Here is a 25,072-nt window from a genome sequence, read left to right as displayed (position 1 = left end):
AGGGGTGGCTCGACAGCGAGGACACGGTTTAGGAGACATGTTAAAATCGGCCTTTCGTTCGGTGGCCCCGGTGTTGAAACCGATGGTGACACGCGGATTGCACGCCTTGAAAGATGCGGCACTGACGCAAGGCAAAGAATTTCTCCAAAATGTCATCATCGACAAACAAAACCCTAAAGAAGCCTTCATGAGGGCTGGCAAAAATGTCTTGCTGCAAACGGGCAAAGACATTTTAGGCCGACGAGACACACCTATAAATGCCCTGCACGCTACCGAGTCAAGCATTCAGCAAGGACAAGGCAGAAAGAGACGACGAAGAAGAAAACACCCTTTCACCAGACTTCAAGCGAGAAAGGCCAAGAAAAGAAGAACCGTTCGAGACTTAGACGTTTTCGATTATTGAGACACAGCAACAACAAAAAATGATGCACCGAGAGTCTTGCGCCTGTTCCAAGACGGAACTGGATCTGTTTGCCATGCCCCCCACCATGATGACCATGCAAGAATCCCAGTGGGTGGAATTTAATCCCATCTCCTCACTGACCGATTCCGCTCCCATCGAGTTTGAAATCAAGGGGCAACCCGAAGATTACATCGATCTGAATAGCAGTTACTTGTACTTGAAAGTCCAAGTTCTAGAAAAAGATGATAGTGGAGTAGATGACGCTGACGAAATAGCTCCCGTCAACAATTTCATGCATTCCTTGTTCAGCTCAGTGGATTTGTACTTGAATAACAAACTAGTCAGCAGCAGCATGGATACATACCCTTACCGTGCCTACTTGGAAAATCTCTTGACGTACGGAATAGATGCCAAGGATAGTCATCTCAATGCCTGTGTGCTGTGGGTAGCTGACGAAGCGGGCAAGTTCGAAAAAACAGATGGAAGCAATTCCGGCTTTGAGGCAAGAGAAAGCAAAATCTTAGAGAAGAAGAGTTTAGAACTGATGGATCGTTTGCATTTGGACATGTGGTTGCAAGAGAAATATTTGCTGAACGGGGTCAATGTCCGTTTGAGACTGAATCGCAGCAGTGCCGCTTTCCATTTGATAGCTGCTGATCCTGCTAAGGCTCCTAAAAGCATAATCCAGGAGGCCAAACTCTACGTACGACGCGTGGAAGTGTTACCCAAAGTGGGTAACGACATCAGTCAAACGTTGAGCAGAACAACCGCCAAGTATCCCATCCGACGTGTGGAAGTGAAAACGTTCACCATTTCTGCTGGACTACAATCCATAACCGAAGATCATCTGTTCCAAGGACAGTTACCCAAACGTTTGATCCTTGGTATGGTCACGAATTCAGCCTTCAACGGAGCCTTCAAAGAAAATCCTTTCAACTTTCAACACTTTTCAGTGAAGAAAGTCGAAGTCAGTCGTGATGGCAAGACCTTGTGTACCCGACCTTTCGAACCTGACTTTAGTGACAAGAAGATGAATTACTTGAGATCGTACTTGTCCCTGTACGAAGCCACCGGTCAGTTAGGAACCAACACCAGTCACGGCATTGAGTATGAGGATTATGCAGGAGGCTATGCTTTGTGGGCTTTCGATTTCACTCCAGACCAAGGCAGCGACGAGGGACATTTCCACCCTATAAAATCCGGCCAGATTCGTGTGGAACTTCAGTTTGCAGAACAACTGAAACAGACAGTGAACGTCATCCTGTATGCAGAATTCGATAATACCATAGAAATCAACAGTTTGAGAGAAGTCATTCTAGATTATTAGAAAGCCATGGAAGACTGTTATCCCTCTTTACCTAGTGGAGAAACTTTGGAGATGGAATGTAAGGAGACCGTGGAAGGAGAAGAATCTCAAGACAAAGACGAAGAAGTTTTGATGAAGTCGAGATGGCCAGAACAGGAAGCCCATTTAGTCTCCTGTTTTGCCAAACACTTGGTCGACAAAATAACGGAATTGATCAAGAAAAATTGCTATGGATGTCAAAACGATCATCCCAGTCAAATTCAACACGATAAATGCCTGATGTTGAGTCAAGAAGAAAAATTGGACGAGTATCTGGACGAAGCTTGGAGTCTCATCTCGAATAAAGACGTGTTGCACCAGTGGTATAAAGACTTGCGTGAACATTCTTGTCCAGCATTAACCACTCAAGAGATCCATCGTATCGAAGCTCTCCTGAATCAGAGTGAGGAAACAGAACGAATAACCGTTTATTCGTCAGACATTTTCAAGCAAAAAGTCAGGATCGAATTGACGACTTATTATTACCTGTGAAGAAAAAAACACACAAATCAATGGATACCTGGGAACTTTATTACCTTTTGAACCACAGTTCGTATACGGCTTCTTGGAATCCTGTCGTCTGTGCTAAAGATGAACTCCCTCATCGCAAACCTAAAGACCATCAAGCTTACGTGATCAACACGGACGAAAGTCATCTCCCAGGAACCCACTGGGTAGCCGTTTACTTTCCTCAAGAAGGATGTGTGGAATATTTCGATTCGTACGGATTGCCCCCTTTGGAAGACGATATCATCGACTTTATGAGAAGAAATGCTCAGACTACCCGATTCAATAACGTGAAATTACAAGGCACAGATTCCTTGGTGTGTGGACAGTACTGTGTGTATTTTCTGCATCATCGCAGCCTGGGCTATTCCTTAGAACATTTAGTGACTCATTTTGATCCTCGTTCTTCTGCTAGAAACGATGTGAAAGTAGATCGATGGTTTTGTGACCATTATGCTTATCTTTTGTCTCAAGCTAGGAAACGTAGTGTCCATCAATGGCCTAATGATTTCCAACAGTGGAAATCACAATTTCATTCACAACGTTGTCAGCCCTGTTTAAAATAGATTGTCCATTGAGAAAAAAATGTTTGTGATTTGAAAAAATTGTTTGATGTTATAGTGTTGGATTATTGTTAAAAATGTTAGAGTTGTTGTTTAGTGTTAAGTGATTTTTGAATAAAAAATGTTGTGTTTTGAAAAAATGCCTTTGTCTTTTGTTTAGCTATAAGAATGTTGAATTGATGCTCTTTCATTTCTTACTATCCCTCTCATGACAATCACTGAACGTTGCGAATCGAAAAACCGTGTGGGGGATGTTTTCCTTCACGTCCGCGCTTTCACTTTAAGAACCGGGGTTGTTTCCAGTCTAACCATCCATTGTCGACTCATCCTCCTACGAAGATGTGCTCCAAACTAGCTAAGCTCAACGAAGCCTACGTGAATTTGCATAGGGTCAGACACAGTCTGATACCGAAGCCAGAAGAAATAGAGAACGTGAGAATGTTAAAAATCACTGAAGACCTGATAGAAGAGCTCTTCAGAGAAGAAGTGAACAGGGAGAAAGAAGAATGGACAGAGAAGTACAGACTTCAAAAACAGCAACAACAACAACAACAACAACAACAGCAGCAGCAACCTGAACCTGACAGAGGCTTTGTCGATTGCCGTATCGACACCAAAGAGTTCTTCTTCTCTTTCCGAAGAAGCAGACCTATTGCCAGAAAGTCTATAATCAGAGGACATCGCATTCTTAGAAACTAAAAAAGAATGCCATAGCAAACAAAAAAACAGCCCTTTTCAGGGCTACCCAATACTCTAGAAAAGAAATAACTATTAATTTGCCAATGTGTGAAGGTGGAGTAGTGTGAAAATAAACACTAACTCTTTTTCAAAAAAAATGTGAGGGTATGTGTTTGTGTGTTTGTGTGATTGTGTTTGTAAGTGATAAAGTAGGTTGGTGTGGATAGTAGATTAAAATGATGTTTGTTTTTTGGGCTGTTTGAGGTGTATATTTTAGGTTAGATTGGATTGCTTTGCGTATGTGGATAGTCTATTGAAGTGATGGGTAGCATAAAAAAGTGAGCGAGTGTTTCTTTTAGGTCCGCGCGTTGTTGTCTTTTTTTGTTTTTTTTTTTTGGTCATGATCTAGGTAAGATGAATTTTATGTTTTTAGGGGGATGTTTTCCTTCACGTTCGCGCTTTCAGTATAAATTGAAACTCGTTCGGCAGTCCAGCTACCCTTGTTGATTGATCAACACAGCCAGAAGAATGACTAGCAGAATAGTGAAACTGTTAGAACTCCAGATGCACCTGGAATATGCCAGGCGGATAGTAAACGAACTATCAGCGGAGGCTATAGTAGAAGAAGCAAGAATAAAGAAGGAAGAAGAGGAGAGAAGACAGAGGGAAGAGGAGGAAAAGAAAAGAGAAGAGATGATGTCATTTAATATTCCTGAAACAGAGGATTGGGGTGCTGAAGCGAATCATCCTCCCTCTGCGCTCCCTAGAAGAAAGGTGAAAGAAGACTGGGGAAGAAGATGCGTGTGCGGAGCCAGGCCAGGAAGGTGCAACCATTAGATAGGTGCATCTGGAGTTTAAAAAACAGCCCTTTTCAGGGCTACCCAATACTCTAGAAAAGAAATAACGATCGATTTGCCAATGTGTGTAGGTAGAGTAGTGTGTATATAAACACTAACTCTTCATTAATAGTGTAAGTGAATGTGTTTGTAAGAGCTCAGGTATGTTTGTGTGAATAGTAGATTATGGGTTTCTTAGCGTATGTGAAGAGTATAGTTAGGGTTATATTATATGAAAAAAGTAGGGGGATGTTTTCCTTCACGTTCGCGCGTTGTTGGGCCATGATCTAGGTAAGATCCATTTTATGTTTTAGGGGGATGTTTTCCTTCACGTTCGCGCTTTTCGTATAAGAACCCACAGTATTCGTCGTTCAAACCATTCTTCATAGAAGATGGCTTCAAACCACCTGGATAAATTTCAATCATTGCAAGACGTCCTTGACAATTTGGGAATGATAGAACAAATGCTCGTACGACTAGTTGAAGATCACTATTCTTATAGTCCGCATAGAGTAAAAATGGAAATTAATAATTTAAGAAAAGCAAAGGATATGATAAGTGCTGTAATGAAGGAAATAAAGGAGGAGAAGGAGGATGAAGAAGAAAGGACAAGGATGAGAGCATGGAATGAAAAAATTGAAAAAGAAGAAGAAAATGAGAAGAGGAAGAAAGAAGAAGAGGAGGAAGAGAAGAAAGAAGAGGAGGAGAAAAAAAAGAAGAAAAAGAGTGTAGGTGAGAAAATAAGAAGTTGGTGGAGGAAAAGAAGAAATTAGAAGCAGAAGAAGAAGAAAACCCAAAGGCCCTTTTCAGGGCCAGCCATATTTCTCGAAAAGAGATAGTCTTTTGAATTGCCTACCCCTTTTTTAAAAAAAAATTTTTTAAAATTTAAAAAAAATCCCATGTTAAATTTCCCTTGTCCGTAGAGTGACCCACGATTTATTGCCATGTTCAATTCCCTTGTACGTAGAGTGACCCACGATTTATTCCCATGTTAATTCCCCTTGTACGTAGATTGACCCACGATTTTTCTCCATGTTAAATTTCCATTGTACGTAGATTGACCCAAGGGTGTTTTTAATGCTAATTCCCATTGTACGTAGAGTGCCCCCCTTCACTACTTTCGGGTGAACATTGATAGAGTTCTTGTTCGTGTGCCATTAAATCTATCACACGTAAATTTTCTGTCGTTGCCATATACATTATAACAATCTCTAATGGTACGTATTTCTGACAAATCAATTAGAAATTTCTAAAACCTAGTAGATAAGATGATGAAATTGCGAGATATTCCTAAAAGATCCTGATCGGCACTCACACAAAAATTGCTACTGCTTTTGGGGGATTTGGTAACAGTTATCTATTTGAGAACCACAGCGTTTTAGAAAACTTTTCATCGACGAATCTTTTCTACTGCAGCCGATTATCAAACACGAACTGGCTGAACACAAAGGACTAAAAATATTAGTACAATATCATGTGATACTGTCAAAGTTGCATGTGACTGAATTATCTACCAATGAATAAATTGCCGATCCATAAATTAACACAAAATCTAAACGGTTTTTGTTCGGAACTAACCTTGTTTTACTCGCCGACGAAATGCATAAAAATTTCAGAAAAATTAATAGAAGAATATACAGCATCCGGATTTGGTTAGAAATTTGAGATGATTTTCAAGATTGTGTTTCATACGATGAAGTACAATATATTACGCGTAAGTTTGTATCTTGACTTACCGCATACAATCAAAACAAGAATGTTATATTGACGTTAAAATCTCTGATGATAGATGTTTCCAATGGACCATGTCTTCTGCGTTATTTTCCCGCAGAAAAAAATGCGAATCGTGTTGATAAATACGCTGATCAGGTTTCAGGTTTAAATCTTTCCGGTATTGACTTTCCTGTTGCAGAAAATCAAATACCAAAGTTTGAGTTTCTAAACAATATTTCAGTAAACGTATTTAGTATTGATGAGAACAATCAAATTTATCCAAGATATATTTCTGCGAAAGCCTCACAATCAGCAATCAATCTGCATATTTGTACAAAAATCATTACGTTTGGATCAAAAACTTTATTGGACTAGTCGGAAGACAATATAACAAACCAAAAAATATTTTTCTTATCGCTGTTTACACGGTTGTTCTAGTGATACTAAATTACAGCGACATACTCAATACTGTTCTGATGTACAACGAATAACAATGCCGTCAAAGAACAACAATATATTCCAGTTTAAAAAACACAAGCACAAAATGAAAGTGATACTGGTTATTTAGGCCGATTTTGAATGCTTGTTGCATCCATTACTTGGTGCAGATAATAAACCAAGCAAAACTCAGAATCATATTCCCTGCGGAGTCGAGTATAAAAAAGTTGCCTTTGATCCTAGTTTATCCAGACCGATTAAGATTTATCGTGGTAAAGGCCCGGTTGTTTGGTTGCTAAAGAAATTAATAAGTGAAGTTGATTTTATTTTCAGTCTGTTAAGAAAAACTGTTCCAATGAAACAGTTGACTCCACAACAAGAAATTGAATTTGAAAATGCTATAGCTTGTCATGTTTGTGCACTACAGCTGTTAGAGGACCGATCACGTGATCGTTGTCATATAATTGGACAGTATCGTGGCCAAATGACAAATGTAATCTGAAATTTCATGTTCCTGATTGTATTCCTGCTGTTCTTACAATTTCAGGGGATACGATAGTCATATTACCGTAGATGTTTTTGGTGTGTGTGTGTATGTGATTTGGATTTTTAACGTAGCTTTAACAATTTTTCAGTCATATCGCTACGATGTCTGCAGTGTGGCAGGTTACAGTGATGTCTAGCACTGGGGCATCATTCCGCAGACATGTAGCATGATGTCCCACCCAGCCACATTATCCTGACACCAGGCCGACCAGTCCTAACACTAACTTCTTAATGCTGAGCGCCAAGCGAGGCAGCTGTTAGTACCATCTTTGTAAGTCTTTGGTATGACTCGGCCGGGGATCGAACCCATGACCTCCCGCATTCCGAGGAGGACGCTCTAGCCACTATGCCACCGGAGCGGTTAGAAGCTTTTGGTAACCCAGAAATCAAATCACGTTTAAAACTTAACGACGCAATCAAATGTTTTCCAAATAATTTTGAAAAGTACATGTCAATTGCTTTTGGCAAACTAAGATTTACCGACAGTCTGCAATTTATGGAAGCATCGCTGGACGAGCTGGTCAAAGGTTGTTGCGAGTTTAAAAATCTTACCTCGAGTTTTGGTGAGAAAGCAAGTTTACTAACAAAACAAGGGGAATATTTCCCTGTGAATATCTCGATGATTTGAGCAGGTTCAGCGAAACTTCATTACCCGAAAAGGACAAGTTTTATTCTACATTGAAAAGGGAAAATATATCCGATGATGAATACGAATACGCACTTGATATTTGGAACAAATTTGATTGTAAAACATTTGGCGATCATCATGATTCATATTTAAAAATAGACGTACTGTTTGTTACTCACTGATGTATTTGAAAGCTTTCCAAAGGTCAGCTATAACATTTACGGATTAGATCCTTGTTGGTATTATACTGCACCTGGACTTAGTTAGGACGCTCTACTAAAATTCATTTAAATTCGGCTGGAATTATGGACCGACGTCGATATTTTAATTTTATTGAAAAGGGGAATACGCGGTGGAATAAGCGTTATTACGAAAAAGTATTCGCCGGCAAATAACAAATATATGTCCGAGTTTAATTCTCACTTGATGAAAAAAATATATAATTTATCTTACACAAATATTTGTATGAATATGCAATGTCAGAACCAATGTCGTATGGTGGATTTCATTGGTCATCTCCTGAACAATTTCGTTCTGAAACGGAGAAACAAATACCCGATACTATTTCATATTTCGTAGAAGTTGATCTTGCTTATCCTGTTTCGCTGCATGATTTACAAAACGATTATCATTTCAGTGAAGAGTCAATGTTAATTGATTATAGTTTGCTATCTGATAATCAGCGAATGATGGCGGGTGATAGAAAAAACTCGATGGTAAGTAAGCTCGTTCCAAATTTACTTGAACAAGCGAAATTATGTTTGACATTAAAAAATCTAAAACAAGCAGTAGATGCTGGTGTTATATTAAGAAAAGTTCATCGTGTTCTAAAATTTAATCAGTCATCATGGATGAGCAGCTATATTAATTCTAATACTGCCCGACGAGTTTCTTCAAGTTAATGAATAACTCTGTCTTTGATAAGACAATGAAAAACATTAGAAGGCGCGTCAATATCAAAACATGTATCAGACGATGATTTTGTCAGTATGAAAATATTTAATGCAAATCTTGTCTCAGTATAACAAAGAACAACAAATTTAAAGTTGAAAAATTCCGATTTATGTTGGGGCTGCAGTTTTGGATTTATTCAAGTGGCTGGTGTATGATTTTCCTTTTTTTTTTAAGGCGCGTGTGACCTGGTGGAAAATTACTTTTCACTGATACTGGCTAGTTTGTGACGATATTTATCAGGAAATATGTTTGATTTGTCTCATTATCCTCTGGACAGTGGGTTTCAGAAAATTCAAACAAAAAAGTAATAGGTAAGTTCAAAGACGAAACTTTATTCCAATAGCAGATTTGATTGGGTTGCGTTCGAAAATGTACGCTGTGAGATTAGACAAAAGCATGGTAAAAAAAAAAGGAATTACGCGAGGATATGTTCAGTCAAAAAAGAAATGTATTGATTATAAATACGCGCCTGACGGTAATGTTATTTTTATTTAGGACAGTGGCGATTAGGACAAATAATCATAAACTTGAGACCGATGTTATCGTAAAACGCGGACTTCCGAATTTTGATGACAAACGGTATTGCAATATTAGTGTCGAAACACTTGCGCTCGGCTATCATCGCAAACGGAAGTGGAATCTTCTTGATATTAATTTCTGTGATTAAGTACAGATCAAGTATGAAATTGTGTCTGCAGATAAAGTTGAAACTCTTCTGCTATGTATTGTCTTTTTTATATAAAAATAAATTCTTAAGGAATTTCAGGAAAATTTGTTTGTGTTTCTCCTCAGCTTAACTACGCTGTTGACGCAATATGCGGTATAATTTCGGTGCAAACAGTAGGCCTAAGTGCTTTCACCATGTAGTGCACATCTGAAATGTACGAACTGCTTGATATAATAGCTGAACCAACTCAGAGGTATGCTGTGACTTCCAAAAACTCTTGTTTTTAGTATGTTGTCCAATGATTCGGCATTATTGTTTGTTCATTAGTCCTCGTTGAGACTTTTTCTTTATGGTTCATTTACATGGCAGTACAGTTTCTCTTTTACGTGGCAGTGAAAATACTTAATGAAGAGAGGGTGGTCACGAATAAGTTGCTTCATTTCCTACGATTCCCCCTCAAAGACGACCGAACTGTCCACTTTAACCAATCCGGCGTCGCCAAAATTTGTATCTACGACTGTTCTCTTTAGATTACCAGCCAAACTAACTGCGTGGAGTTGGAGTTTAATGGGGTTTTCTTTGTTTGTTTGTTTTCATGTGCTCTGTACATTGCACCCGAGACACATTTGGGAAGGATTTCTCCACAGCTCTGGTCATGTCAGGTTCTTCATCTGTGCAGAATGATGCATAATTGTGTTGTTTTATTACGACACTTCTGATGCTGTTCTCGAGTTTGGTTGAAATTTGGGTTAGTAATGTTCTGTATTGCCTCATAACTTGCGTCTTTGTGCAAAAGCACGGGCCGAAAAAAATAGTACGTTCATTGATGTCTTTCCTTATGATACTCTGGTTCCTGTATACAATTGTTGTGAGATTATGTATCCCGTGTTTTATTTTTCTTCTCCAAATAATATAAGTCTGTGATTTGGTTGTCGGTAGATAATATGATGGCACTTTTCTGTCTTGTGTTATTCACTTTACAAACGTATGTGTCGTGCACATGCCAATTATCTCTAACATCTCGCCGGCAATATTTTTTGAGTAAGTGTTTCGGTTTTGCTATTTTCTTTAACATTCTTCTTGATACGTTTTGTTCTTTGTTTGCTGGAAGTTCTGGTGTCCATTTTAAGAGTCTTGGTTTAATTCGAAATAAACTTTATAGGTTTTGAACAGAGCTGTCTATTTGATATTTTATCCATCGTTTGGGAATTGTTCTCACGTACGACCAATGTACATGTGGTTGACGAAAAAAACCTACTAACTGTTGTGAATAAGTTACTACCCGATGACCAATGTTCAGATTCATATGAGATTTTTAGATACACTGAGTGCATTTTAGTAACATTCAATAATATATATATATATATATATATATATATATATATATATATATATATATATATATATATATATATATATATATATATATATATAAACTTCATTCACATTTTATGAGATAAATTGAGATCAGCTGATGTTACTTGCCGAAAATGAAAAACTACGTTAATAAAAAAAAAAGTGTTTATTTGTGTATTCAAATGCCATCAATATCGGGTTCGGTTACTGCATACATGGTTAGACATAATCTCTACTTGAAAACGAGGCTCATGTCAAACAGCTGATTAGCATACGAAAACGATGGCGCACTGAATCTGACCAGGTGAGTGAAATTATGAACGGTTGCATATTAAATTTGTAAAGACATCCTGATTTTCCCAGAGAACTAAGCAGGTAACCAATTTCTAAGCCAAATGGGCAAAGTTTTGTTCAGGATTATTGATTTGTTTTCACCATATAGAAGAAGGAAAATGTCGTATGCTTCACTGTTGTGGTTTGTTTACGAAATGAATGAAAATTAGTGCATGACCCATATTGTCTGGTGCATAATTAGGTAAATATATGCAATTAATGTATACCATGATAGCCACATATTTTTGTTTATTTGGAAGTTTTTGAATGAAAATATTCATTTGTCATATTTTTCTTCCTCACATGTTGATGTTCTAAGGCGCTAGCAGACGCTGCCTGTAAAACAATGAGTGACTTGCGATTAATAATTGGAACATAAATAACATGGCGACATCTAATGAAATTCAATAACGAAAGTAGGTAATATTAAGTTGATGAGTAGATCATTGATACTTTGATTTAGAGAAAATGGAAGAGTGAGTTATAGCTATTTTGAGAAGTTTATTGTCGGATTTTAATTGCAGTATTGTATTGGCTTTGTGCCATAAATTGAAGCTATTGTCAACTTAGGCTGCAATTTTTCTGTTTTGGCAACAGAGGTAACCGTAATCTAAGCATGCATATACACTATTACAAATACAATAAATACCCAGTTGTAGCCTCAGTTGTGATTATTTTCTTGTCACAAGAAATAATTTAATTAGATTTTGTGATGCATAGCTACTTTTATATTCATGTTTTTCTCGGTGTTCAATCAATTAATTATACAAATGTATGCATTATACTTGTGTATGGCCTATTATAAAACTGAAAAAGCAATACTCACCCAGTGCTTTAGTTTTTATAAAATGTCATTGGGAATATTAATCAGTACTGTAAAATTTAATTGTCTAGTTGTTTCAGTGTGTTTAGCCTGCTCTAGTACTGATTCATTTGCATACAAGTGACAGAACTTAGAAGTCAGTTTTGGACAAATCAGGAGGTTTGGAAAATTTGGTCAGGAGCTTTGGTTTCAAAAGGGGGTTAATTTCAACGGGAATGGCTATAGTAGTCTCACACCATCCCATTTGTTTGTATCTAACCCTCCGATTTTAAAAGAAAACAAAAATCATCTTGGATTAAGAAAAAAAATGCATAAAACTTGATCACTTTATTCATTTAATTATAATTTCTAACTTGATTGGCTTTAAGTGGCCTCTAACACTGTCAGTTTGCATTTCAAGGCAAATGGAAGCTCCCAATGTAAACAACTAGACTGACTGCTCATTGTCCTTTTCTGTTTCTAGAATAGTCCATTTCAGTAAAAACTGTACTGTCTATATCCAATATTTTCAGGGATTAGTTATAATAATTCACAAAAGAAATTGAACAAAAAAAGAGGTACTCTTGTATACACATGTTCAAAGAAAAATTTATGGAATTCTTTAAATTATCAAAGACAATGAACAAGTATATATCTATTGTTTGTAAACATAGACTGGCCCATGCAAATATGGTGACTGTTGATAAAGAAGCTCTATTTGGGCTGAAGTGCCAATAAGCTTACAATGTTTGGAAGCCCCTGTGACATCCAGGTTAGAAATTATAAATTGTGAATGAAACGACTAAGTTTCATGCATTTTTTTTATATTCTTGATGCCTTCTGCTGTTAAAATCAGTAGGGGGTACAAACAGAATAGTATGAGAATGCTATAATATTTCATGTTGTTGTGGGGTTTAGCTCCATCTTTCAGCACACGATAGGCTATACATGGCGGCCAGTATTAATGGTGGAGGAAGAACCTGGGAAAGCCCCGGAAAGAACCACTGACCCATGAGAAGCTACTGGCAAGCTTTCTCACATACCCACATTGGCTAAATCCGAGACTCGAACCGGCGCAGACAGAGGTGAGATGGCAGTGATCCATAATGGAGAGTGCTTTAGACCACTCTGCCACTCGGGGCTCCTCTATAATATTTCATTGTGGCACATATCTTTGACCTCTTATCTCATGTAGCACCCTGCGCATTATATCAGTATGTGAATAGTTTTTGTCTGTACGAGAACATTGTTTTGACTGGATATAATTAATGTTCAGCTACATAAACAGGAGATTATGTTCAGCTTCAAAGGTGGCAAAAATTTACTCAGTATTTACATCCTTATCCACATTTGATGCAGATTCCACAAATATTGATTTCAGTGATGACATATTAGTTGTTGGGTATAATATGCAGCTTGACATTTAATATCATTCTTGCCATTGTAGCAGTTGATAAAATCAGATTTATATGAAGGGCAGAATTTATACTGATGTTCTCTGAACATGATTCCAGCCACTGAAATTCTTGTTTCAAACCATCTTCACATAATCACAGGCAGTATTATTGCAAATATACTAAAATAGAAGTAAGGTATGTGGAAAAAAATAAAATTTGTCAATAATAATTTTGCACATATAGGAGATTTCAGTGAGGGACATGCGAAACCCCTCATCTTGGGGAGGACACAGTGACGAGGAATTTCACATGCATGCAGTTGTTGACTGTTCCATGTTCTTTCAGTATTTATGCATACCTGCCATATTCTGAGACAGTTTGAGGGCAGGTTTGATGCCCAAAATGTGTATTTTGAGGTGCCAAGTGTGTGTGTGTGTGTGACTTAGATCTTTAACATAGCCTTAAAAAGAAATTTGGGTCACATTGCTATGATGTCTGCAATGTGGCAGTTTATAGTGATGTCCAGTATGGGGGCATCATGCCGCAGACAAGTAGCATGTGTTCCACCCAGTAACATTATCCTGACACTTCTTAATGCTGATGCCAAGCGAGGTAGCATCTGGTACCATTTTTGTAAGTCCTTGTTATGACTCAAAGAGGATTTGAATCCATGACCTCCTGCATCTGAAGTGGACACTCTTACCACTTAGGCCACTGGATAGGTCTTTTCCAATTGAGAAGATAATATCTTATCACATATGCCAATATAAAAATGACTCGAAATTAAGATGTGAACAAAAGAAAATAAACATACATTCCTTTTTAAGCCTTCAGTAGACTTCCAAAACAAAAGATAGTTGGGACACTTAGTATTGTCATTTCATCACCACATATATATGTGCAAACACTTACATAATCTCATCCACACTAGCATTAAAAGAAATACACCAAGTATTTGTTTTTCAAATCCAGAAAATTGTCTTGTTATATGCAGTATTTTCTATTCTCGATAATTCAGTAGTGTGGTTTGAAGGTAATGCAAGTTTAAGTTGTCTTTGTACTGTTACCTATAGCTGATTTAATTTGTATTTATTTTAATTTAACTGTTTGTCAGTTTTAAAATTTTATTCTATTATATGCTGTTATAATGTAAATTTATTCACTGGAGATATTTTTTCCAGAAAATCGGTTGACCTGAATCATTCTTTTCATGAACACCGGGTGTTGACCTAGATCCTGACCTTGATTCAAAATTAGTAGCAACCATTGTAAACAAGTTGTCTTTGTTTTAAAAGGATTGGTTGTTGTCAAGGTCATGATGGGATTACATTTAAGACTAAACAACTTTTTTTATTATTTTATTTCTTTGAGAAAATTATTAGTTTTCCTCAGGGTAATTTTTGGTGTACATGACATAAAAACGATCATGTGCCCCCCCCCCCCCTTTGATTTCGCATCTCGATTTCAAAAAGGATTAATTCTTTTGTCTCTGGAAATATTTCGAGGAGTGCTGTCACAGAAATTTTGGAAAGACAATGCTTACAAATTTAATTTGGATTTCCAACACTGGAGTACCACTATTTGTATTTTTATAAGGAACTGATGATAAGCACAGTACTGACTACAGCATATGTCGTCATCATCCATCTTGGAATCTTCGTCGGGATTCGAACTTGAAATCAATAGAACATTTTATTATTAGGACTTTTGCAATTTAATTCGTGGATTATTCTTGGATTATTTTTGGACTTGATTCTTGAAACTGTAAGTTCTTATTTTTTTATTTTTACAGAATTTTTGCAGGGAAATAAATTATTTGTTAAATTTTTAAAAAACTTGTTGTTTTCACTCTTTCTGTGTTACTGTTTAGTTGAGCCTAAACACGTAACAGTACTCATCTTTTTTTTGCACTTTAAATATGAAATAAATTCCAACTTCAGAGAAATTTTGCCACTGCTCATAACTTATTTTTTTGTTATGGCATTGATGTGTGATTATGTTCATTTTTCAACATGCATCCCTTTGATATACCAGTAATTTAAAATTTATTGGTTTGTTCCACTTTTGTGAACTTTACCTATGCTAATTAGTCCTAATGAGCTCCCCAGAGCCCTCTTTAAATAACTTCACAGATCACACAAGCTGTTGTCAGTCAGTCAAGTTATGTGTTAAATGGTGGTTGTTTATACCAGAATGCCTTACCTTTTAGTTGTCTCTGTGACCATAAGCAGTATAAAATCTCCCCAAAGTTAGTTATACATGAGCTCTGAACATGATTGTTTACATGACTGTTTACAGTTTATATATGATGTCATTTGTGGGTTGTTTCCTCGTTTATGTTTGTGTCCAGACTGGTTCCCATTTTTCATACATTTAGTCCATGTATCTTGCAATAGTTTGTCAGCACAGTTGGTATCAACACCACATACATTACATTTTGATTTGTACTGAAATACTACAATGTCGGAACTTACCACTCCGATTGCCTAATGGTTAAAGCGTCCGCCTCCTATGTAGGAGGTCATGGGTTCGATCCCCGGCTGAGTCATACCAAAGACTTACAAAAATGGTACTAACAGCTGCCTCGCTTGGCACTCTGCATTAAGACATTGGTGTTAGGACTGGTCGACCTTGTGTCAGGATAATGTGACTGGGTGGGACATCATGCTACATGCCTGCGGCATGATGTCCCAGTGCTAGACATCACTATAAACCGCCACAATGCAGACATCATAGCAATATGACTGAAAAATTGTTAAAGCTACAATAAAAAAAATCTCAATTACCCACCCATCCACTGTCAGAACTTCCTGATTAAAGAGAGGGAGCATCTGAAAAGTCATAAGCTACTGTAACTCACTGTATTTCTAAAAGAAAAGACAGGCTGAAGCCTTTTTCACTTTCCTTACAGAAAAATGTACAGTTTAAATTTTTTTAGGTGACTTAGTAGCCCACTTTGACTAGTAGTGTGACCCTTTGAATATTTCATTTCATTATTTATTCTTACACCTGTTGGAATATTACGTTTTGGACAGCCGTTATGATTTTACCATAAGTCTTGAGGGAATCGCTCATAAAATGTGGACTATGGGAATGAAAGCAAAATTTATGGTAAAATCCGGATACTTAATTGTCTATGCTTGATTCAGATCCAGATTTTATATTAGATTCAATGGAATTAGTCATGGAATCAGACTAACCTTACAGGAGTACCCCAGATGCTTTAAACTGCACATACTCTGTGATGCAAAACATCTGCATGGTCAAGTTTTTTTTTTTTTAAAAAATGGTGTCCAACAAGCAAGTGTTCAGGATGAAAAGGACAGTAAGCATCATAAAAAGTTTTAATAGTACAGAAGAATAAGATGGAATATTCAGATTCTTAGGGAGAAGTGCTGAAAGGGCAAACTTAATTTAATCAACATAATGCGTTAACTTGAGCATGTCACATGGCAGGAAAGATGATTGCCATCACCATGGCTATTTTTTGTGAAAGGATTATGTCAGGTTGAGAGTTATCAAGAAGCCATTGAGCTTGGTAGAGTTTGGACTGAAGTTTGTGAAACTGTGCTGGAGTCATTAAGGTTAAAGTCAACTTTACAAACTTTCTGAGTTGAACACGATGTTTACCGTTGCTACATTAGTCTTGAATCACACTTTTGAACTTTACAATAAATGCTTTCTGGCCTGACAATAGCAGTACATTATGTTTTGTTACACCTTACTGAAAACTGTCATAACTTGTGGAAAAAATCGACTGCATTGGTTTGGTTATCATTATCGTGGAGATGATCAGCATTGGTGTTTATGTCCGGATTGAGTAAACAATAAAATAAAATATGAAATTAATGGATGGAATAATGGAGATCTGAGCAGTGATAATAGAATAGAACAGCATGTGCCGTTGTATGTAAAATATAACAGTTTAATTTAATTACATAAACAGAACAAAATTGAGCATTACATTTGAATGATACAAATAAATTACCAGATTTATAAGAAATGCAATTAGCTATTCTGTGATACTGATATAAAAAAATTCATCATAGAATCAATTGAATGATCAAACTTTTTTTGCTCATGATGCCAAGTTCATGACCTGGTTGCTTCTGTGCCTCTCAAAGTCAATGTTGGTGACAGGTCAGAGTCACTGTATTCCTTTTCCTCATCTCTTTATCTCTCCAGCCTCTTCTTGCTCATCAACTGTAACTTGGTTGACAGTTATTTTTTGCAACCACTGTGGTGGTCTAGTGGTTTGAGCATCCACCTCAGATGCAGGAGGGTTGCAGATTCAAACCCTGGTCGAGTCATACCAAATACTTATAATAAAATGGTATTAACAGTTGCCTCGCTAGGTGCTCAGCATTAAGAGGCTTTGTTAGGGCTAGTTGTCCTGGTGTCAGGATAATGCAACTGGGTAGGACATGAAGTTACATGTCTGTGGCATGATGCCCTAGTGCTAGACATCACTATAACCTACCATACTGCAGACATTGTAGCGATTTGACTGAAATATTGTTAAAGCTACGTTAAAAATCTTGCACTGTTCTCCTTTCCACTTTGTGGTGCACATATGGTGCTATTTTTCCCCTTCAGATAAACAACAATGCAGCCTAAATAATTTTTTTTTAACGTTTTGGATTCAGTAATAATCCACACTCTTGTTACATCATATATCACCTTATAATTCAAAACCACTAAGGCTAATATGGATCATTTCACCACCTGACACTGATACACAACCCTATTACCATGAAATTAATGTCTTCCCTTAGTGCTAGCCAAATTCCTAAATGGACTGTGATATATATTATGACTCTGTATCATAAACTAAGCAGCAGAAAGAAGCAAAACCAATAAGTTGTGTAAAATTTAACAAACAATTTAATTATCAATGTTCTAAATGAAAATGTTAGAGGAACTGACACTATAAAGTGAATCAAAAATAATCCTTAAGAGTTATACTGAAGTCCATAAGAATGAAAATTTCCATATAAACTTAAGAACTAGAAATGTGCTGGTCCCCCAAGAATCATAATATGAAAATGATGCTATCCAGAACTCATTTGAATAATTCACAGTTGTTCCAAAATACTATTATGGTTCAATTAACCACTTTCGGTTTCAACTTGGCAGTCCAAACAAATGTTTTTCCTCTCATATTTTGATCAATGAAAATGGTGCTCATGCCTGATTGAGGCAGCACTATAATAAATACCAATTAAATGTTTTTTTAAAAGTAAAATGCATGTTTTAGTTATATGTTTTAATATGTTTTAGTTCTGTTTAAATGTAATGATCATAAATACCATGTGCAGTTTTGTATTAAAATGTGAAATATGTAAATCTACTGTAACCGCTATGACTGCAAGAGTTTCTGTCAGAACCTAAGTGCCGACGATGTTTTGATACCTAATTTGCATCAGATTTGTTGTAATCAGATTGATATTTGTTGTATTGTTGAACTGAATTAAAAGACCTTGTATTACCATGTTAATTAGTCTTTTCTGTCAAATAAAGGGAGTGGAATAAATGAAAAGTTCAAAGGCATGCAAATCCAACCTGCATAAGAGCTGACTTTTCCCGTTGAGTGACAGGTCATCAAACACTGTTAAATCTTTTTAGTTTGTTAACTTAAAACAATTAAACTACCTTAAATTAACTTACTCATTCGCAACTGTTATCAAAGATAGCAAGACTATCAAATAAAATGAATACTTGATGACATAAAACTCTGTTTCACAGATGCGTTTTATTATTGAGAAGTTAGTTTCAGAGTTTGTAGTTAATTTGTAATTATTGAATTGGCACTTGGAGATTTCCTCATGGATGAGAAGTTTCGCTATTACTTGCAGTGAAATCATTGCATCAAATCAAAGCACTAATTAAAAAACTATGACTTTCGACAATGAAGGCTGTTTCATGAACTAAGTGTTTGGCTTTTTATGTGTTTCTTCTTTTTTTAAATAAAAGGAACCTTGTTTGTGAATTTGAATCAGTAAGTAGTCTGGATCAGGGAACCAGACAACTCAACAACAACATAAAGCAGTGATGTAATATATAATGTTTTCGTGTACACATGACGGTTGTTGAAACCAGTTGTAATATTATTAACGATCTGTCAGTGGTTGGGCATCTTGAAAATAAAGGTCATTTGTACATATAAACAAATAACTTGGTTACAAAAAGCACTTTGTTGACAATTATTTCCAACGCAACTTTAAAATGAGTATTCAGCCATTAAACAGACCAGTTCCCTACCACCTATGTTCAGCAAGGATGGCATCATTTCATATTGTTATGGATGTCCCTCGATAACTTGTGCCCTCAATTATAGTGCGGTCGATGTTTTTGGACCCCGTTGTGTGCGAGTTATCGAGGGAGAGGTGTAGGAATGAAATTTGATTGCTCATTTTTCTCCTTATATACACCTTCTGTTACAACTTTATGTTGCAACATACACCAAATGACAGGTCATACTAATCATTCTAATGTTTCAAAATGACTAACTGGACTATGTGTCAGTCGGCATATGACGATTTCTCGATTGAAAAGGATCACGACTTAATTACACAAATGAATTAATGGACTTCACATCTTGTCCTAACTACATTACTTGATGAATAGCAATTCATTGGCATAACATATCCAGAAAGAGTAAAATCAGTTCTTAGCATACAAGATACATATCACTTAAGATGGATAGATTCACATATTAACACAATTTGTATCAGAAGTCATGCATGTAATCCTTAGAAAACATGACTCCTATTACATCTAAATGAGGAAATTCAAACAAATTCATGTATGAAAGATAGTTTCACATTCTTAGAATACATGAATCATGTAATATTCCATTAACTTCTGAACTTGCCAAAAATTGATCTCTGAATTAAAATTAATAAATTCAACAAATAATTACAAAACTTATATCAGTGAACATACTGTAGGCAATTGTGACAAACCTTGTGCTTTCTGAGACTTAATGTCTTTTCTGTAAAGCCGAATCTTTCTTTTCCTTGTCCCTAAACTTCCAGACACCCATCCCTTAGACAGTTTTTTTAATGAAAAAAAGATACTTGCAATTTTTCCTAGGAGTCAAGCTTCCCCATCCACAGAAAATTTTATGAGGGAGAGTACTTGAAACATTGAATTTTGCCAGGGAAACATACCTCTTGCTTAGCTTAGTCAATCAGGATTAACTTTTTCTGACCATCATAAATTTAACTTGCCCATAGAAGATAGAATAATTCTCAACTAGTTTGCTTATATATTTATTTATTAATAATTATGTCTGGAAAAAGGTCATTTTATGACACTTATTTCAAATAGCACAAAACAAGTTAACATAGTCACTATCTGTCTCTAACTGTTATCCCAGAGGATTCTAATTAAACATCAATAATGCCTCCAACCAGGAAGGTTAAACCATCACAGGCTAGTGATTTATTGCTGGCCTAGCCCAAACATCAAAGTTAATTGTTGTATGTCATGCTGACTGTGACAAGATCAACTTAGTTATCATGAAGTAATATTTTTCTTCAAAATTTATTCTGCTACAGTGATAGTCCAAGACAAGTGCTTCCTATTTTAAAACCAGTCTGGCCAGTGCATATGTTCTGCTTGAAAAAGTAAAAATCTATCAATGCAGTGAAAGCTCTCTAAACTGGTTTACTTCTTTACTTAACCGATAGAGTGCAAAAAGTATCTTAAAATGGTCAACTTTCTGAAAGTAAAAATATTAATTGTGAAGTACCAGAGGGCTTTATCCTTGGACCTCTGTTATTCATTCAATTTATCAGTGATTTACCTCTTATGATTGGAACTTAGTTACTTTCACTGACCTCTATGCAGATGATACTACACTGTATGAGATGGGTAAAACCAGATAGGTACTTGAAAATAACCTACAAGATGCTCTCAACAGACTTCAAGTATAGTGCAAGGAAAACAGTATGATCATAAATACAGAAAAAACTAAATCCCTACTAGTTACAATGCAACAAAAATGAGCAAGTCTAGATAGCGACAAACTCCAGGTTCTGTTTGACAGTGTGAGCCTTAATATGACCTCTCATGATAAAATTCTTGGTGTATTCGTAAATAACAATCTTACTTGGTCTATTCACATTAAACACATTTCAGAAAAGGTTAATTCTTATCTTTGGCTACTGAAGAAAATCAAAACATACATTCCTCTTTAGTATAGGGTCATCTTTTATGAAAGCCATATTCAGCCATATCTGGACTATTGTAATGTAATTTGTGGTAATACCTCTAATTCAAACATAACAACTCTTTTAAGACTTCAAAAGAGGGCTTGCCATTTAATTCTAGATCAGTGTATAGATAATTTTCAAGATGCAATGAATAATATAAAGGTTTTAACAATACATAAAAGAATATTTCTTAGAAAGGCCAAATTGATGTATAAAGTATCCAGAAAAGCCTGTCCTGTCTGTCTAAGCAAAATCTTTCATCAAAGAGATGCTGATGGTACTCCAAATTTAAGGTCCATAAGGAATAAAAATTCCATTATACCAAGGCCAAAGAAAAGATTGTTTAAAGAAAGCTTTAAATATACTGATCCACTGGTATGGAACAACATTCCTAGTGACATAAGGCAGGTTCCTAGCATTTCTTCTTTTCATAATCAATGTCTCAAATGGATGAAATCTTTAAAAATTGAACAGTAATAGTACAATAAATATCGCCTGCTTTTCTGTAATTTTGCATCATTTTCACAGTTGAATATTTCAATGCAGGATATTTTATATTTTATATATGTTTATATTTCAACAGCTGCCTGTGTATATGTTCCAGGCTTGATACTTTGACTTTTAAAAACACTTAATTATTTAGTGTCAAGCCAGATTCTTCACATCATGTTGTATATACTGTATATATTGTACATAACAGATAGAAGGCCTCAAGGTAGATTAGTTCTGTAACTAAATGAGTTACCTTCTCTAAATAAAGTCTTTATTATGTAGTATTATAATTAATGAGTGGTCTCTGTTTGCATTTAAATGTTATTGGTCACTATTTGGATAAAACAAGTTTACTAAATTATTTTCACAAGGAACTTAGAAAGATTCATGGAAAATTCATGTGAAAGAGGAGGGATAATACATATGGCTGTCATTGAGTCTGAGGTAGCTATTTTTCCCAAAGAGACATAAGCCAGACTCTGTGACAGTGAAAAACATCAAATAAGACACAATTTAGAGATTACAAATTTTTCAGCCACATTGGGTTGATAATTGTCCATAAATCATTCACTACGAAGGAGAGATGTTATATAGTTACTGCAAACAGTATCCCAAACTGGCATTTGTTGGTAATTCAAGTAGTATATTTGTTAGTGTTAACCATTGAGTCTGAGGTAGCTATTTCTCCAAAGAGTCATAAGCCAGACTCTATGACAGCGAAAAACATCAAATAAGACACAATTTAGAGATTACAATTTTTTCAACCACATTGGGTTGATAATTGTCCATGGCTTGAAATCATTCACTATGAAGGAGAGATGTTATGTAGTTATTGCAAACAGTATCCCAAACTGACATTTGTTGGAAATTAAAGCAGTATATTTGTTGGTGTTAACTGACAAATTCAAGATTTAATCAAGCAAATTCTGTGAAAATTTTACTGACTCGATAAAATTTGTGCAGCATAGAACATGTATCTGCATAACACTAGCCAGTATTTGAAGAAAAGCCATGAAGTTAAAAATTCCTGATATGCTACTTGGAAAGGCCATTTTAAAAATAAATGAGAATGAAATTACAAAGACCCACTTAAAATGAGAACTCTACCACAGCTGACACCATAGTCAAATGTGGAAAACCATTTTCTGATAGGGAAATACTGTGTGTTCTCCAGGAGAAGAACAGTATTAAACTTGGTACTTATTATAAGAACAGGCTCGGGTGCAAGAGACTTCATTCTGTTAGTTGATCAAGTCTTGAGAGAAGTTAGTGTATGTCTGATTTCCAGTAAATTAATTTTCATTCTTGAAGATAGAAGTACAGATGCTTCCATATCAGAGTAATAAATAATGACACAAGATACCTCGAAAATAAAAAATATGTGTGCAATATTTTCATTTTTCATTGGAATCCAAAATGCATACATCTTATTAAATCTTGGCAAAATATTGGCAATTAGAGAAATGAATTTTTGAAATGTGTCCTTTATGGGAAAATAATTTGAAGAGTCATGAACACATTCATCCCTTGGTCTTGTTCATCCTGACTGAAAATGGTGCTTGCACTTAGACTGAATGTCTAATATTTTCCAGATGACTGCTGTTGTGGCCATACTGGATGCATGGCCTCCACAGCAGTCATCTGGAAAATCTTGCTTCAGCACATGATAGGCTATACATGGCGGCCAGTATAACTGGTGGAGGAAGAACCCTGGAAAACCCAGGGAAGAACCACCGACCCACGAGAAGTTACTGGCAGGCTTTCCCACATACCCACGCTAGCCGAGCCTTGGACTCGAGCCCATGCAGACAGAGGTGAGATGGCAGTGATCCGGAATGGTGAGCGCTTTAGACCACTTGGCCACTCGGGGCCCCCTCCTGCATAATGGATGGTTGTATCAGCATAGTGTTTTTACTAAAGAACTTCTATTTGGTCCTGATGCTGTTATTGGGAACTATAATAGTGACTCATGTTATAAGTTCTCCTTCACTTTGAAATGTATGTGAATGTGAATCATGCATTAACAGCACATGGCAAATGCAAAACATTGGCCTGAATACTGTGTAGTTCATGTACAGAAATTGAAATATCTACCAATTTCAAAAGAAAACCAGATACGCACAATTTATTTTTTTGCAATTGCTATGGTTAATTACCATATTGGTTATGGATCCTTCAGTTGGACACTATCTCTTTCCAATATGAGCTGAATAAACTCGGAGGTTGCCATAGTAATACTTCTCAGATTGGCAAATTTTTAGAGGATGAACACACAGGCTAAACCTGCAAAGAAAACATCATGTTAAGGTAGGTGTTGCAAGTAGCATTATATTTAAATAAAATAACCACTTTTAATTTTAATGTTATTCCTGCAATGTTTTAATAAAGAAAATTAATGAGTAAATTGTTTAGATATTTGTCAACAGTGTTTAAGTTGCTATCAGTGCTGGCATGTCATGTCATTGTGATGTTCATGAAGTTAATATAATGTCAAAACAGATCTAAATGACCACCACTTATATCTGAGGATTTTTTCTAGCATGAAACAGAAAAGGCTGAGGATGCTCTGATTGATGGTGCTTCATTTCTGCTGAAATAATATGCTTTCAGTGCACAGTACATGACCAGATAAAAACATGATTACAAAAAATTATGGAGTGGCATATGGGAATCAGAGTAATGGATTTGTTTGGTTTCGTGGGTTTAATGCCATTTTTCATCACATGATGGGCTATACATTGCAGCCAGTATATTTGGTGAAGGAAGAATCGGGGAAAACCCCAGGAAAAACTGCTGATCATGGGAAGCTATTGGCAAACATTCTCCCATACCCATGCTGGCTGAGTTGAGACTTGAACCCATAAAGACATAGGAGAAATGCCTGTGTTCTGTAAAGGTGCCTGCCATAGTCCACTTGGGCACTTTTTCCCCCCAAAGTAATTGAGGCATTGGTATTGTCTGTGATTATTTTTTTTATATTAAAAAAAATTAAATGTACTCCTATCTTGGGAAGAAAGAAACATTGGTACTTTTGTTATAATATTTGTAGCTGTTAAATAATGCACTACTGAATCCAGAAGTAGATTAAAATTACTGTTGTAAAGCACCAGATATAAACAAATTATGACATTTTCAATTATTTAGTTATTTCTGCTTCAGTGCAGTAATACTATTTTACTGTTTGCACAGTGTGCA

The sequence above is a fragment of the Sinohyriopsis cumingii genome, chromosome 9 (genome assembly GCF_028554795.1).
Source record: "Sinohyriopsis cumingii isolate HCF-2022 chromosome 9, ASM2855479v2, whole genome shotgun sequence".
NCBI classification, from domain to species: domain Eukaryota; kingdom Metazoa; phylum Mollusca; class Bivalvia; order Unionida; family Unionidae; genus Sinohyriopsis; species Sinohyriopsis cumingii.
This window is presented reverse-complemented; position numbering follows the sequence as displayed.